This window comes from Ostrea edulis, chromosome 3 (assembly GCF_947568905.1).
Source record: "Ostrea edulis chromosome 3, xbOstEdul1.1, whole genome shotgun sequence".
NCBI classification, from domain to species: domain Eukaryota; kingdom Metazoa; phylum Mollusca; class Bivalvia; order Ostreida; family Ostreidae; genus Ostrea; species Ostrea edulis.
In genome coordinates this window covers 63,830,953-63,844,641 of record NC_079166.1, presented here as the reverse complement: position 1 = coordinate 63,844,641, position 13,689 = coordinate 63,830,953, and the positions used below count along the sequence as shown (strand labels likewise).

General features: G+C 47.9%; 1 protein-coding gene across 1 annotated transcript in view; it reads left to right on the top strand.

Annotated features, from left to right (window-relative positions):
* Positions 1-3,530: 3,530 nt before the first annotated feature.
* Positions 3,531-13,689, top strand: part of LOC125675520 (glutamate carboxypeptidase 2-like) — a 283,989-nt gene continuing 273,830 nt past the window's right edge. The window contains exon 1 of the mRNA XM_056158510.1: positions 3,531-3,547. The gene's annotated coding sequence lies outside the window, so the exon portion shown is untranslated. The remainder of the gene's footprint in view (positions 3,548-13,689) is intronic.

Here is a 13,689-nt window from a genome sequence, read left to right as displayed (position 1 = left end):
CCTATGCTAGACCTGCCTTTCAGGGATACCAAGTTTATTAATAGGGCTCAACTAGCCCAGGTTCCCGGGCGATCTAAACACCTACTTTTGAGGGATACCAGATAAGCTTTACCACCCAGCGAGCCCTATCCCAGACCTGCCTTTCAGGGATACTAAGTTCATTAATAGGGCTTAACTAGCCCGGGTTCCCGGGCGATCTAAACACCTACTTTTGAGGGATACCAGATAAGCTTTACCACCCAGCGAGCCCTATGCTAGACCTGCCTTTCAAGGATACCAAGTTAATTATCAAGGCTCAACTAGCCCGGGTTCCTGGGCCCTAAAATCACCTACTTTTGAGGGATACCAGATAAGCTTTACCACCCAGCGAGCCCTATGCTAGACCTGCCTTTCAGGGATTCCGATTTAATTATCAAGACTCAATTAGCCCGGGTTCCTGAGCCCTAAAATCACCTACTTTTGAAGGATACCAGATAAATTTTACCACCCAGCGAGCCCTATGCTAGACCTGCCTTTCAGGGATACCGAGTTAATTATCAAGGCTCAACTAGCCCGGGTTCCCGGGCTATCTAAACACCTACTTTTGAGGGATACCAGATAAGCTTTACCACCCAGCGAGCCCTATGCTAGACCTGCCTTTCAGGGATACCGAGTTAATTATCAAGGCTCAACTAGTCCGGGTTCCCGGGCCCTAAAGTCACCTACTTTTGAGGGATACTACATAAGCTTTACCACCCAACGAGCCCTATGCTAGACCTGCCTTTCAGGGATACCGATTTAATTATCAAGACTCAATTAGCCCGGGTTCCTGAGCCCTAAAATCACCTACTTTTGAAGGATACCAGATAAACTTTACCACCCAGCGAGCCCTATGCTAGACCTGCCTTTCAGGGATACCGAGTTAATTATCAAGGCTCAACTAGTCCGGGTTCCCGGGCCCTAAAGTCACCTACTTTTGAGGGATACCACATAAGCTTTACCACCCAGCGAGCCCTATGCTAGACCTGCCTTTCAGGGATACCGAGTTAATTATCAAGGCTCAACTAGCCCGGGTAACCGGGTGATCTAAACACCTACTTTTGAGGGATACCAGATAAGCTTTACCACCCAGCGAGCCCTATGCTAGACCTGCCTTTCAGGGATACCAAGTTAATTATCAAGGCTCAACTAGCCCGGGTTCCCGGGCGATATAAACACCTACTTTTGAGGGATACCAGATAAGCTTTACCACCCAGCGAGCCCTATGCTAGACCTGCCTTTCAGGGATTCCGATTTAATTATCAAGACTCAATTAGCCAGGGTTCCTGAGCTCTAAAATCACCTACTTTTGAAGGATACCAGATAAGCTTTACCACCCAGCGAGCCCTATGCTAGACCTGCCTTTCAGGGATACCGAGTTAATTATCAAGGCTCAACTAGTCCGGGTTCCCGGGTGATCTAAACACCTACTTTTGAGGGATACCAGATAAGCTTTACCACCCAGCGAGCCCTATGCTAGACCTGCCTTTCAGGGATACCAAGTTAATTATCAAGGCTCAACTAGCCCGGGTAACTGGGCGATCTAAACACCTACTTTTGAGGGATACCAGATAAGCTTTACCATCCAGCAAGCCCTATGCTAGACCTGCCTTTCAGGGATACCGAGTTAATTATCAAGGCTCAACTAGCCCAGGTTCCCTGGTGATTTAAACACCTACTTTTGAGGGATACCAGATAAGCTTTACCACACAGCGAGACCTATGCTAGACCTGCCTTTCAGGGATACCAAGTTAATCATCAAGGCTCAACTAGCCCGGGTAACCTAGCGATCTAAACACCTACTTTTGAGGGATACCAAATAAGCTTTACCACCCAGCAAGCCCTATGTTAGACCTGCCTTTCAGGGATACCAAGTTAATTATCAAGGCTCAACTAGCCCGGGTAACCGGGCGATCTAAACACCTACTTTTGAGGGATACCAGATAAGCTTTACCACCCAGCGAGCCCTATATCAGACCTGCCTTTCAGGGATACCGACTTAATTATCGATGCTCAACTAGCCCAAGTTCCCGGGCGCTAAAGTCACCTACTTTTGAGGGATACCAGATAAGCTTTGCCACCCAACGAGCCCTTTATCAGACCTGCCTTTCAGGGATACCGATTTAATTATCGACGCTCAACTAGCCCAAGTTCCCGGGCGCTAAAGTCACCTACTTTTGAGGGATATCAGATAAGCTTTGTCGCCCAACGAGCCCTATATCAGACCTGCCATTTAGGGATACCGAGTTAATTATCGACGCTCAACTAGCCCAAGTTCCCAGGCGCTACAGTCACCTACTTTTGAGGGATACCAGATAAGCTTTACCACCCAGCGAGCCCTATGCTAGACCTGCCTTTCAGGGATACCAAGTTTATTAATAGGGCTTAACTAGCCCGGGTTCCCGGGTGATCTAAACACCTACTTTTGAGGGATACCAGATAAACTTTGCCACCCAGCGAGCCCTATATCTGACCTACCTTTCAGGGATACCAAGTAAATTTATAGGACTCTACTAGCCCGGGTTCCTGGGGATCTGAACACCTACTTTTGAGGGATACCAGATAAGCTTTGCCACCCAGCGAGCCCTATGGCAAACCTGCCTTTCAGGGATACTGAGTTAATCAGCAACGCATAACGACGAGTGTAGTACGATTTGTAGGCTACGGTACTAATCTGCCTTTTAAGGATAGTATTTTTGATTTCCTATACAAAGATCGATTCATAAGATCTGCCTTTTAGAGATACGGAGTTAGTAATCCTTGGACAGCTAAGCCAATTCCTATGGTGTTTTGCTAAGCTGCCTTTGGGGACTATTGTGCACAAATGAAGCTATTACAATAACGTATTTCGCGCCTAGCATAGTTATTACTATGGAACTAAGATGTATAATACTAGTAAATGAGAAACACTTCGTACTGTAATGGAAATGACGCTACACTGTAATGATAAAAAAATCTCCATGGACATCCTTAAACGTTATGAAATAATCATCATGTTGCATTGACTAGATCAAATTAAAACAACATTTAGTACGGAATTTTAATTTTTGATAGACTGATTAAGCTCATCAGCTATGATAGTTTGTAAATGAATGTGTGCACATATTATATTGGGTGTTAGTTGTTACTGTTTTTCTTTCTCTCGCTCTCTTGTCTTTCTTTCTCTCGCTCTCTTGTCTGTCTACCTCCTCCCACCTTTCCTCTCACTCACTCTCGGTCTAATCTCAATGCCTCCATGCCTGTCTTTCCCTTTCTCTCTTGCCCCTCTCTCTCCCCACCCTTCCTCCTCCTCTCTCTCCATGCCTCCTGTCTTCTTCCTCCTCTCTCTGTACCACCCTTCCCCTCTCTCCCTTCACTCTCTACCCTCTCCTCTTTATCTCTCTCTCTCATTCTCACCTCTTTATCTCTCTATTCATCCCTCTCTCTCTCCCTTTCTTTTTCTCCCCCTCTCTCTCCGACTGCAGTATAAAAGAAAGGCTCCTCATTTATTTTGATTTTGCAGTTTAATCAATAAGTCCACTGAGTGAAGGTAAGATAATATTTTTATCTGTATTCAAATATATACTCAAGATATATCATCATATTTTGGGCAAAAGCATGTATCATTGCATTGAGAGAGCTTGAGACATTGCAACTACATGTATATGTAATCAGAATTGTTACTGATATACCAACATTACCATAAAAAGAAATGATTTATTATAAATCTTGGGTGAAAAATCTAATTGAGAGTTACGCGTATAATTGATCCTTCTTTTCTGCAATATCACATTCCTTGTAAGTATAAACAGCATTGATAGGTGGGTCAAAGGTCAAGTGATGATGTAACAATATAAGCCATTAGCGCTATAACGTAAAATGTCAATGACGTAGGATTAGGATGGACTCAATCGGATCACGCGCTCGCCTTTTTCCGTAACCGGTAAAAAGACTCGGACGTGGATCGGCGCAAGAATTGCATCAAATTGATGCATTTCTTCGCCGGAAGCGCGCCTGTGGATTAGGTTAAAAGGCCAAAACCGAATCCTTGTATAATGTATTATTTATATTTTCACCAGAGATTCAGTTTTGGTATCATTAACGTCTTATTCACTCCAATACATAAACATAAAAGTAAAAAATAATAGTGGTAGAATACCTTAGACATGTATGATATCTTAAATGCATTTGAAAGATCGCGTTTCATATTGTAACGTACGCCTGTGACGTCATAGTTGCATTTCTGTACACATGGTAATAGACTATGATGGCGTCGATCCACATATGAGGTTCATTTGCGGTTGCGGAAATAGCCGAGTAGTTACGATTGGGATGAACTAGGTCGGGTATGATATGAAATGGTACCCTGTTGACCTCGCTTCTCTTGCAAATCAGCGGGGAACCAGTTTAGGGTATGATATAAAAATACAAGAGACCTGTGACGTCAAGTCGGATATGACGTAACAATAGAAGTTGGGAGCGCTATGTTGTAATGATAACGCAGAAAAAATTGAGAAAGCCAAGAGCGCTATGACGTAGCAATGACAAGGGAAAAATCGATCAAGTCGGCGTAGTATTTAAAGGTGTTAATAATAAGTGTGCCAGTGGTACCATGTATGTATAGGAGGTGATATAGGTGATTGTATGGGTGGTGGTATGTGGTGTATACCACCCATACACTATCAACTACAACCTATACACCACATACTATTACACTGCCCATACTCCACATACCACCACCCATACTACAAAATACCATTACACCTATATCACATATTACTGCAATTGTTACGTCATTGTGTTCTCTGCTATTTCAATTTTTTTAACGTTATTTTCCCGACGCAAAGCTAATAACTCCCATTGTTACGTCATGCTCGACTTAACGTCATATCGCTCTTCAAACTTCCGCCAGAGTTCGTTTGCTCACAAACCAAATTCTTCCAGTTAGGCATTATGGGATAGCGATTGTATACTGTGTGACGTCACTGTAGAATGACGAAAAAAGAACCATAATGTCAAACGTAAATAGTTCAAATCAAGAACGTAAACAACAAGTTTATTACTTTACACTATAATTTGAACAGTCTCCCTTCTCTTTAATGATCTTTTGATCATTTTATATTTAAAATAAAATCCATACTTTTATATATATGCTCTTAATGTCAATATTTTCAAGCTTTAACTACGAACTACTTCTTTAGTGTTATTTGCCCGCGTGATAATCGCGGACTCACAATATACAAATCTGTATATTGTACTGCGTCACATAGGAGATGTCTATACATAGGTGACGCAGTGAGGCCTCGACGGGGAGTTTGTACGCTTTTGCATTCCTACGTCATACCGCTCCCGGCTTCCATTGTTACGTCATACCCGACCTAGGTCTAGTCTCGTTCAACCAGACACTCGGCTGTCTCGGCAAATCTGCAACGAAAATCTCTGCTCGTCGGAGATTTCTGGAGACAGCCGAGCGTCTGGTTGCACGAGACTACCTTAGGTCCTAAACTGGTTCCCTACTGATTGGTGCTTCACACGAGAGAAGCGAGATCAACAGGGTACCAGTTTACCTAGGTCCCAACCCAATCGGAACGCCTCGAATGTCTCGTGCACTCGACATAGTGCGCCATTCTCTACCCAGTGTTCTGTGCGCTACTTTTAAAGGGAAAGGAAACGAGAATAATTGTTTATATCATGTGATTATATTATCACGTGATTCCAAACGTTGACAGAGGTATAAGAGACGCTTGCGTAACGCCACCTCTGGTAAGAGAAGCTTGCGTAACGCCCCCTTTGTTGAGAGAATGATAGTGCGCGAGACATTCAAGGAATTCCGATTGGGTCTCAACCTAAACTGGTTCCCCGATGATTGGTGCTACACCAATGGTTGCTATACATAAGAAAAACCCTACTCCGACATGACCCTTTTAAGAGGGTGACCCCAAACTATTGTGAGACCATTTAAGAACCTGCCCTTATAGGGGTCGTCCTAAGACCCTTCGTGGGGTCCAGGATTAAAAACTGGGGTCCCTAGGTATTTCCGGTACCGAGATATGAGCCCTCAAAGAGAGCCCCCTTGGCCGATTTCGACCCTTTTTGCAAGTTTTGGGGCTCGAGAATGGGTGGGGCTAGGGGACCCAAATTTGGGGAGGGGCCTTGGAGGACTTGTAGGTCTGGGGTCGATGGGGCTAGAGGACCCCAATTTGGGATGGGGCCTAAAAGGGGTCCGTTCTCGGTCGCTTTGGGACAAATCGGCCCTTTTGGGGTCAGGGGTCCTTAAAAGTGGGGCCAACATTTTTTGAATTCCGACTGGGCCGAAGTTGATGGGGCCAGACCGGACTTTTCCCGAGTGGCAAAAGGACTGGCCCCACTCTGTTGCCCCATGGGGTCCTAAGGGGCAAAACACCTATCACGACCCTACCTTTCTAAAGTTGTCATGCCAATCCACTCTGGCCCCCTCATGAGGCCTGGCCTTCGCTGAGTCATCAGAGGGCCCCATTTGGGGTCAGTTTTTGAGAAGATGGGGTCCCTAGGTACTTCCGGTACCGAATTATGGCCCATTGGAGAAATGGAGAATTTTACATTTTAAGGGCAAATTTGGTTACTTTTAAGGGCAGGTTTGGCTACCGGAATTATGGCTTTTTTCAAAGACCCGTCACTGCCAAATGGGTGGGGCCAGAGGACTCAAGATTAGGGAGGGGCCTTCCATGTTGTCTCTCTCGAGCCCCCTGGGGCCAGTTTGCCCCAACGAGGCAGAAGTTTTAGAAAGGTCACCCTTTACTGGAAAACGTGTAGCTCTGGGGTCGATGGGGCTAGAGGACCCCAATTTGGAATGGGGCGTAAGAAGGGTCCGTTCTCGGCCCCTGTTGGGTAAATTGGCCCCCTTGGGGTCAGCAGTTCCCAGAATTTTTTAACCACTGGTCGAGCCCCTCATGATGGGGCCAGACCTAACCCTATTCGTTTTCAGAACTAGTGGGGCCCACTCTGTGCCCACTTGGGGTCGATTTGGGGCAAAGGGCTAAAAACCCTACCCCGGCATGACCCTTTGAAGAGGGTGACCTCAAACTATTGTAAAGCCCCCTTTTGGTCCTGCCCTTCCGGGTGTCGACAGAAAGTCCTTCGAGGGGTCCAGGGCTAAAAAATTGAGTCCCTAGGTACTTCCAGTCCCGAGATATGAGACTAGAAATTTGCCCCCTTTTGTCAATTTCGAAGTGTTGGGGCTCGAGATTGGATGGGGCTAGGGGACCCAAATTTAGGCAGGGGCCTTCAAAGGGAACGTCTTCGAGCCCCCTGGGGTTCATTTGCCCCCTTAAGGCCAATGTTTTTTTAGTGACACCCTTTACTGGAGGACTTCTAGCTCTAAAGTTGATTGGGCTAGGGGACCCTAATTTGGGATGGGGCCTAAGAGGGGTTCGGTCTAGGCACCCATGGGGGCAAATTTTTCCCCTTCGGGTCAGGGGTCCCCAAAGGGGGGTTAAGAACTTTTAGACTGCCGATTGAACCCCATTTGATGGAGTCAGCCCCCAATTTTTTGAGTGGCTAATATCATGAGGCCCCACTGCATTGCCCCATGAGGTCGATTTGGGGCAAAGGGCTAAAAACCCTACCCCGACATGACCCTTTTAAGAGGGTGACTCCAAACTTTTGCCGGCCCCTCAAAGGACCTGTTCTTCAGGGTGTCGACAGAACCCCTTCATGGGGTTCAGGGCCAAAAAATGGGATCCCTAGCTACTTCCTGTCCCGAGATATAAACCCTCCAACAGAGCCCCACTTTGCCGATTTCGACCCTCTTTGCAAGTTATGGGGCTCGAGAGTGGGTGGAGCTAGGGGACCCAAATTTGGGCAGGGGCATTTAAGGAGAGCGGCTTGGAGCCCCATGGGGCTCATTTGCCCCCTTGGGACCCAAGTGTTTCAGGGTGACACCCTTTACTCGAGGACTTGTAGCTATGGGGTCGATGGGGCTAGAGGACCCCATTTGGGACTGGGGGATAAGAGGGGTCCGTTCCCTAATCTTGTGGGGCAAATTTGCCCCCTTGGGGTCAGGGGTCACCAAAGGGTGGTTAAGAATTTTTAGACTGCTGACGGAGCCCCACTTGATGGGGTCAGCCCCATATTTTTTAAGGGGCTAATATTATTGGGCCCAACTGTATGGCCCCATGGGGTCGAGTTTGGGCAAAGAGCTAAAAACCTTATCCCGGCATGACCCTTTGAAGAGGGTGGCCCCAAACTATTGCCGGCCCCTTTAGGGATCTATTCTTCCGGGGATCAACCAAGAACCCTTCGAGGGATCCAGGGCCAAAAAATGGGGTTCCTAGGTACTTTCGGTCCTGAGATATGACCAATCGAAAGTTGGGGATTTTAAACGTTTTTTAATAGCCGTTTTGGCTACCGGAAGATCCGCAATCTGAAAAAATGGCTCACTCTCAAACTTATGGGATTGTTTACGTTTTTGTTTAAGTGCCATTTTGACTACCTTTTAGGGCCATTTTCGCTACCTGAATAACAGCCTTTTTAAAAGAGGGGTCACTGCCAAACTTGTGGGGCCAGAAGACTCAAAGTTCGGGAGAGACCTTGAGAGGGGTCACCTTCGAGGGTTCTGGGGCCAGTTTGCCCCTTGTGGCCGGAGTTGAAAAATGGGTCACCCTTCACTGGTAGACGTGTAGCGCTGGGATCGATGGGCTAGCGGGCCCCAATTTAGGATAGGGCTTAAGAGAGGTCCGTTCTCGGTCCCTGTGGGGCAAATGGGTCCGCTTGGGGTCATCAGTCCCCATGGGTGGGGCTAGAATTTTTTAACCACTGGTCAAGCCCCTCATGATGGGGTCAGACCTAACCCTATTTGTTTTGAAGATTAGTGGGGCCCAACTCTGTGCCCACGTGGGGTCCATTTGGGGCTAAGGGCCATAAATGTCACCTGACATGACCCTTTTAAGAGGGTGGCCCCAAACTATTGTGGGTCCCTTTAGGGACCTGCCTTTCCAGGGATCGTAAGAGAACCCCTCGAGGGGTCGGGGGGGCAAAAAATAGGGTCCCCAAGTACTTCGGGTACCGAGATATGAACCCTCCGAAATAGCCCCTTTTTCTCTTTTGGACCCTTTTTGCAAATTTTGTAGCTCCGGAGTGGAAGGGGCTACGGAACTGAAATTGGGACAAGGACCTTGGATGGGGCCCCCTTGATGCCCCATGGGTCCAGTTTGCCCCCTGGGGCAGGATTTTCCTGAGTGATCACCCTCTAGTGCAAGACCTGTAGGTCCGGGGTCGATGAGGCTAGGATACCCCAATTTGGAAAAGGGTCCTTGGAAGGGGTCGATCTCGATCCCTGTGGGGTCTCAGAGCCCCAGTGGGGTCAGGGGCCATCAGGGATGGGGCCAACATTTTTATAGTCAGGACTGAGACCTACTGGATGGGGCCAAACCAGACCCCTTTCTGTGCGAGAAATGTTGGGGTCGCACTCTGTGGCCCCATGGGGCCGTATTGGGGCTAGAGGGCTAAATACCCACCCTGACCACACCCTTCTAAAGGGGTGACCCCAATCCACTTTCGACCCTTGTTGGGAGTTGCCCTTCTAGGGGTCAACAGAGCCCCTTTCTGGGAGTTCCTGTGCGGAAAATGGGGTCCCTAGGTCTCGAGGTATGGTCACCGTGCTTGCTGGAAAGAGGGGTGATTTTTATAGGGCAACTTGGCTACTTGGAGGGCAGAAATGGCTACTGGGTCCTGGAAAATTGTCTAAGTGTTTAGGGCCAAAATGGCTACCTGACAGAAGTGAGGCAAAGGGTCCCCAATTCGACAGAGGGACCCTCGGAAGGGGGCGATCCGAAATCCTCATGGGGTGACATGGCCCCTCCGGTCATCGGGAATCCCATGGGGAGTACTCCTTTTCTTTTAAGGTTTGGTGCTCTGGAACAGATGGGGCAATGGGCCCCCAATCGGTTCGAGGCCCCTTCCATGGGGTGCCTCTCGGACCCCATGGGGCCAATTTGCCCCATGCAAGCATTGTTCGCACGAGTGATCTTCCTTTTTGAATAACGTTTTGGGGGTGTTTGGGCTTCCGGGTCTAGTATGAGCTGAAGGGCCCTTCGGGGACGCGACCCCAACAGGTCCGGGGTCAGTGATCCCCCTTTTTTTTGAAAAGTCGGAATTTTGTCCCTTCCCGGTCATCACCTCAAAATCATTTTTTCGCGGGTCCGGAACTGATGGGGCTAGAGAGCTCAAATTACCGGAGGACCCTTAATAGGGATGGTAGTCGCCCCTCATGGGGTCTGTTGCCCCTTGGGGTCGAAGGGCCCATATGGTAACCTTCGAATTTTGGGTCATTTTTGAGTGCGTTTGAGCCCCATCTATGTTTTACCCAATCCTAGAGAGGCATTGTCTATCCTCAAAAGGTTTGTTGACAACAACTCCCCAATGGACCCCATGTTTCCATTTTCGACCTTTTTTCTAAGAGTCGTTGCCCTAAGGTCGAGGGGGTTGGAGGGTTCCAATTTTCGCGAGGAACCTCTTAAGGGACAGCCCTCGACTCCCACGGGGGAAATTTGGCCCCTTGAAATCAGGGGTCAAGTGGGGCCCAAGTCGATTTTTTCACTTTTTTCTACTTTTTTGAAGGGCCGGAAGTCCTAGAAGCCTTAGTGCTAGGGAATCGACATTCACGTGAGATGGGACCCCAAACCTCCCCTATGAGATCCCAAAAGAACAGCGTCGTACAGGGTAGCGGAGATATGGGGTCAGGACTGAAGTCCCCCAATGGCCAAACTGGTGAAAATGGGCAATTTTTGAAAGACGCTATCTCCAAGATCCGTTGAGGGATCTTGTTGCCCTTTACAGGGCCAACATAGAAAGGATTGTGCAATTCGGGACCCAAAAATCAGGTGCCTGGGTCAAGGGCAAAGGATCTGTCTGACCCCCACCCTAGCCCCACCCTTTTGGGGCGAGTCGGCGACTTTGATTCTTCACTGAGCCCAAGTCTTTGGGGCTACCGAAGACCCCTTAGCACCCAAACATGACCTGGCCCCACTCTATTGCCCCATGGTTGAAAATAGGGGCTAGGGGCCAAGACCACCCCCAAGGCCTCCGGGAAGTAACTGGAGTGTCACCCGTCGCCTTTGACTTCTTCTGTAATATCCTTTTAGGAGCCGATCTGAAATGTTGGGGGTCCTTTGGGGTCGAAAGAAGGGGTCTAACCCCCTTTTCTAAAGGGGCACAACCCTGAAAAAACCCTTTTAGAGCGAGCCCTGCACTTTAAGGGCAAGTGGCTACCTTAGTAAAACATCATCCTATCCCCTTTCCAGGCTGATTTCAGGCGCGAAACTTGCCAGATCCGTAGGGCAGGGTCCACTCTTTATTACCCCACCCAGAAAAAATCTCTGAGGGGGCGCTTAGCACCCGGGGTGGGGGTTGAAAAAAGGCTCGAACTGGCCACCGATATGAGATGTTAGAACCAGTCTTGGCTTAAAAAAAAACAAACTTCAAAGTCCATCCCCAGCCCCCAAGTTGGGGATCGGGCTGCAATTTTGGGAGGGTAGGTTTTCAACCATTGTCCCCCGGACCAGGGTAAAAATCCAAGTAAAAATCCAAGGATAAAGAAAAACATACTATTAACCCAAAAAAATGAAGTACTTTTGTACTTAGACATTATTATAGGGTAAGTTGGTTATACCCCTCAGACCATCCTCGTTCCTGGGTCCCTTGGAGCCATATTTCTAGGGGTGCTGGGCTATCCCTTCCCACAGGGTTAGCCCTTAATTTTGACCCCCTATTCAACCCCTAGTTAGTTTTATCTAATCCTTTATGGGAAATCAGAGTTTAAGGGCATTTTTCGCCTTTTTAGGGATTTTGCCATAACTTTGTCCAAAAAAAAAACCTAGCGTCCCGGGGTTTGGGGCACGTTAAAACTTGGCGATTTCCGCAGGATCTAACACCCACGCCGTGCCCACACCTTAATTACTCTACCCACGGGACTTGATATTTTAATTAGGCGGGCAACTAGGGTTAGGTTTAAGAACACCATAATTAGGGTAAAGCTTATCTGGTATCCCTCAAAAGTAGGTGTTTAGATCGACCAGTTACCCGGGCTAGTTGATCCTTGATAATTAACTCGGTATCCCTGAAAGGCAGGTCTAGCATAGGGCTCGCTGGGTGGTAAAGTTTATCTGGTATCCTTCAAAAGTAGGTGATTTTAGGGCTCAGGAACCCGGGCTAATTGAGTCTTGATAATTAAATCGGTATCCCTGAAAGGCAGGTCTAGCATAGGGCTCGCTGGGTGGTAAATCTTATCTGGTATCCCTCAAAAGTAGGTGATTTTAGGGCCCAGAAAACCGGGCTAGTTGAGTCTTGATAATTAACTTGGTATCCTTGAAAGGCAGGTCTAGCATAGGGCTCGCAGGGTGGTAAAGCTTATCTGGTATCCCTCAAAAGTAGGTGTTTAGATCGCCCGGGAACCCGGGCTAGTTGAGCCCTATTAATAAACTTGGTATCCCTGAAAGGCAGGTCTAGCATAGGGCTCGCTGGGTGGTAAAGCTTTTCTGGTATCCCTCAAAAGTAGGTGACTTTAGGGCCCGGGAACCCGGGCTAGTTGAGCCTTGATAATTAACTCGGTATCCCTGAAAGGCAAGTCTAGCATAGGGCTCGCTGGGTGGTAAAGCTTATCTGGTATCCCTCAAAAGTAGGTGATTTTAGGGCTCAGGAACCCGGGCTAGTTGATCCTTGATAATTAACTTGGTATCCCTGAAAGGCAGGTCTAGCATAGGTCTCGCTGGGTGGTAAAGCTTATTTGGTATCCCTCAAAAGTAGGTGTTTAGATCGCCCGGTTACCCGGGCTAGTTGATCCTTGATAATTAACTTGGTATCCCTGAAAGGCAGGTCTAGCATAGGGCTCGCTGGGTGGTAAAGCTTATCTGGTATCCCTCAAAAGTAGGTGATTTTAGGGCCCAGGAACCCGGGCTAGTTGAGCCTTGATAATTAACTTGGTATCCTTGAAAGGCAGGTCTAGCATAGGGCTCGCAGGGTGGTAAAGCTTATCTGGTATCCCTCAAAAGTAGGTGTTTAGATCGCCCGGGAACCCGGGCTAGTTGAGCCCTATTAATGAACTTAGTATCCCTGAAAGGCAGGTCTGGGATAGGGCTCGCTGGGTGGTAAAGCTTATCTGGTATCCCTCAAAAGTAGGTGTTTAGATCGCCCGGGAACCCGGGCTAGTTGAGCCCTATTAATAAACTTGGTATCCCTGAAAGGCAGGTCTAGCATAGGGCTCGCTGGGTGGTAAAGCTTATCTGGTATCTCTCAAAAGTAGGTGACTTTAGGGCCCGGGAACCCGGGCTAGTTGAGCCTTGATAATTAACTCGGTATCCCTGAAAGGCAGGTCTAGCATAGGGCTCGCTGGGTGGTAAATCTTATCTGGTATCCCTCAAAAGTAGGTGATTTTAGGGCTCAGGAACCCGGGCTAGTTGAGCCTTGATAATTAACTTGGTATCCCTGAAAGGCAGGTCTAGCATAGGTCTCGCTGGGTGGTAAAGCTTATCTGGTATCCCTCAAAAGTAGGTGTTTAGATCGCCCGGTTACCCGGGCTAGTTGAGCCTTGATAATTAACTTGGTATCCCTGAAAGGCAGGTCTAGCATAGGGCTCGCTGGGTGGTAAAGCTTATCTGGTATCCCTCAAAAGTAGGTGTTTAGATCGCCCGGTTACCCGGGCTAGTTGAGCCTTGATAA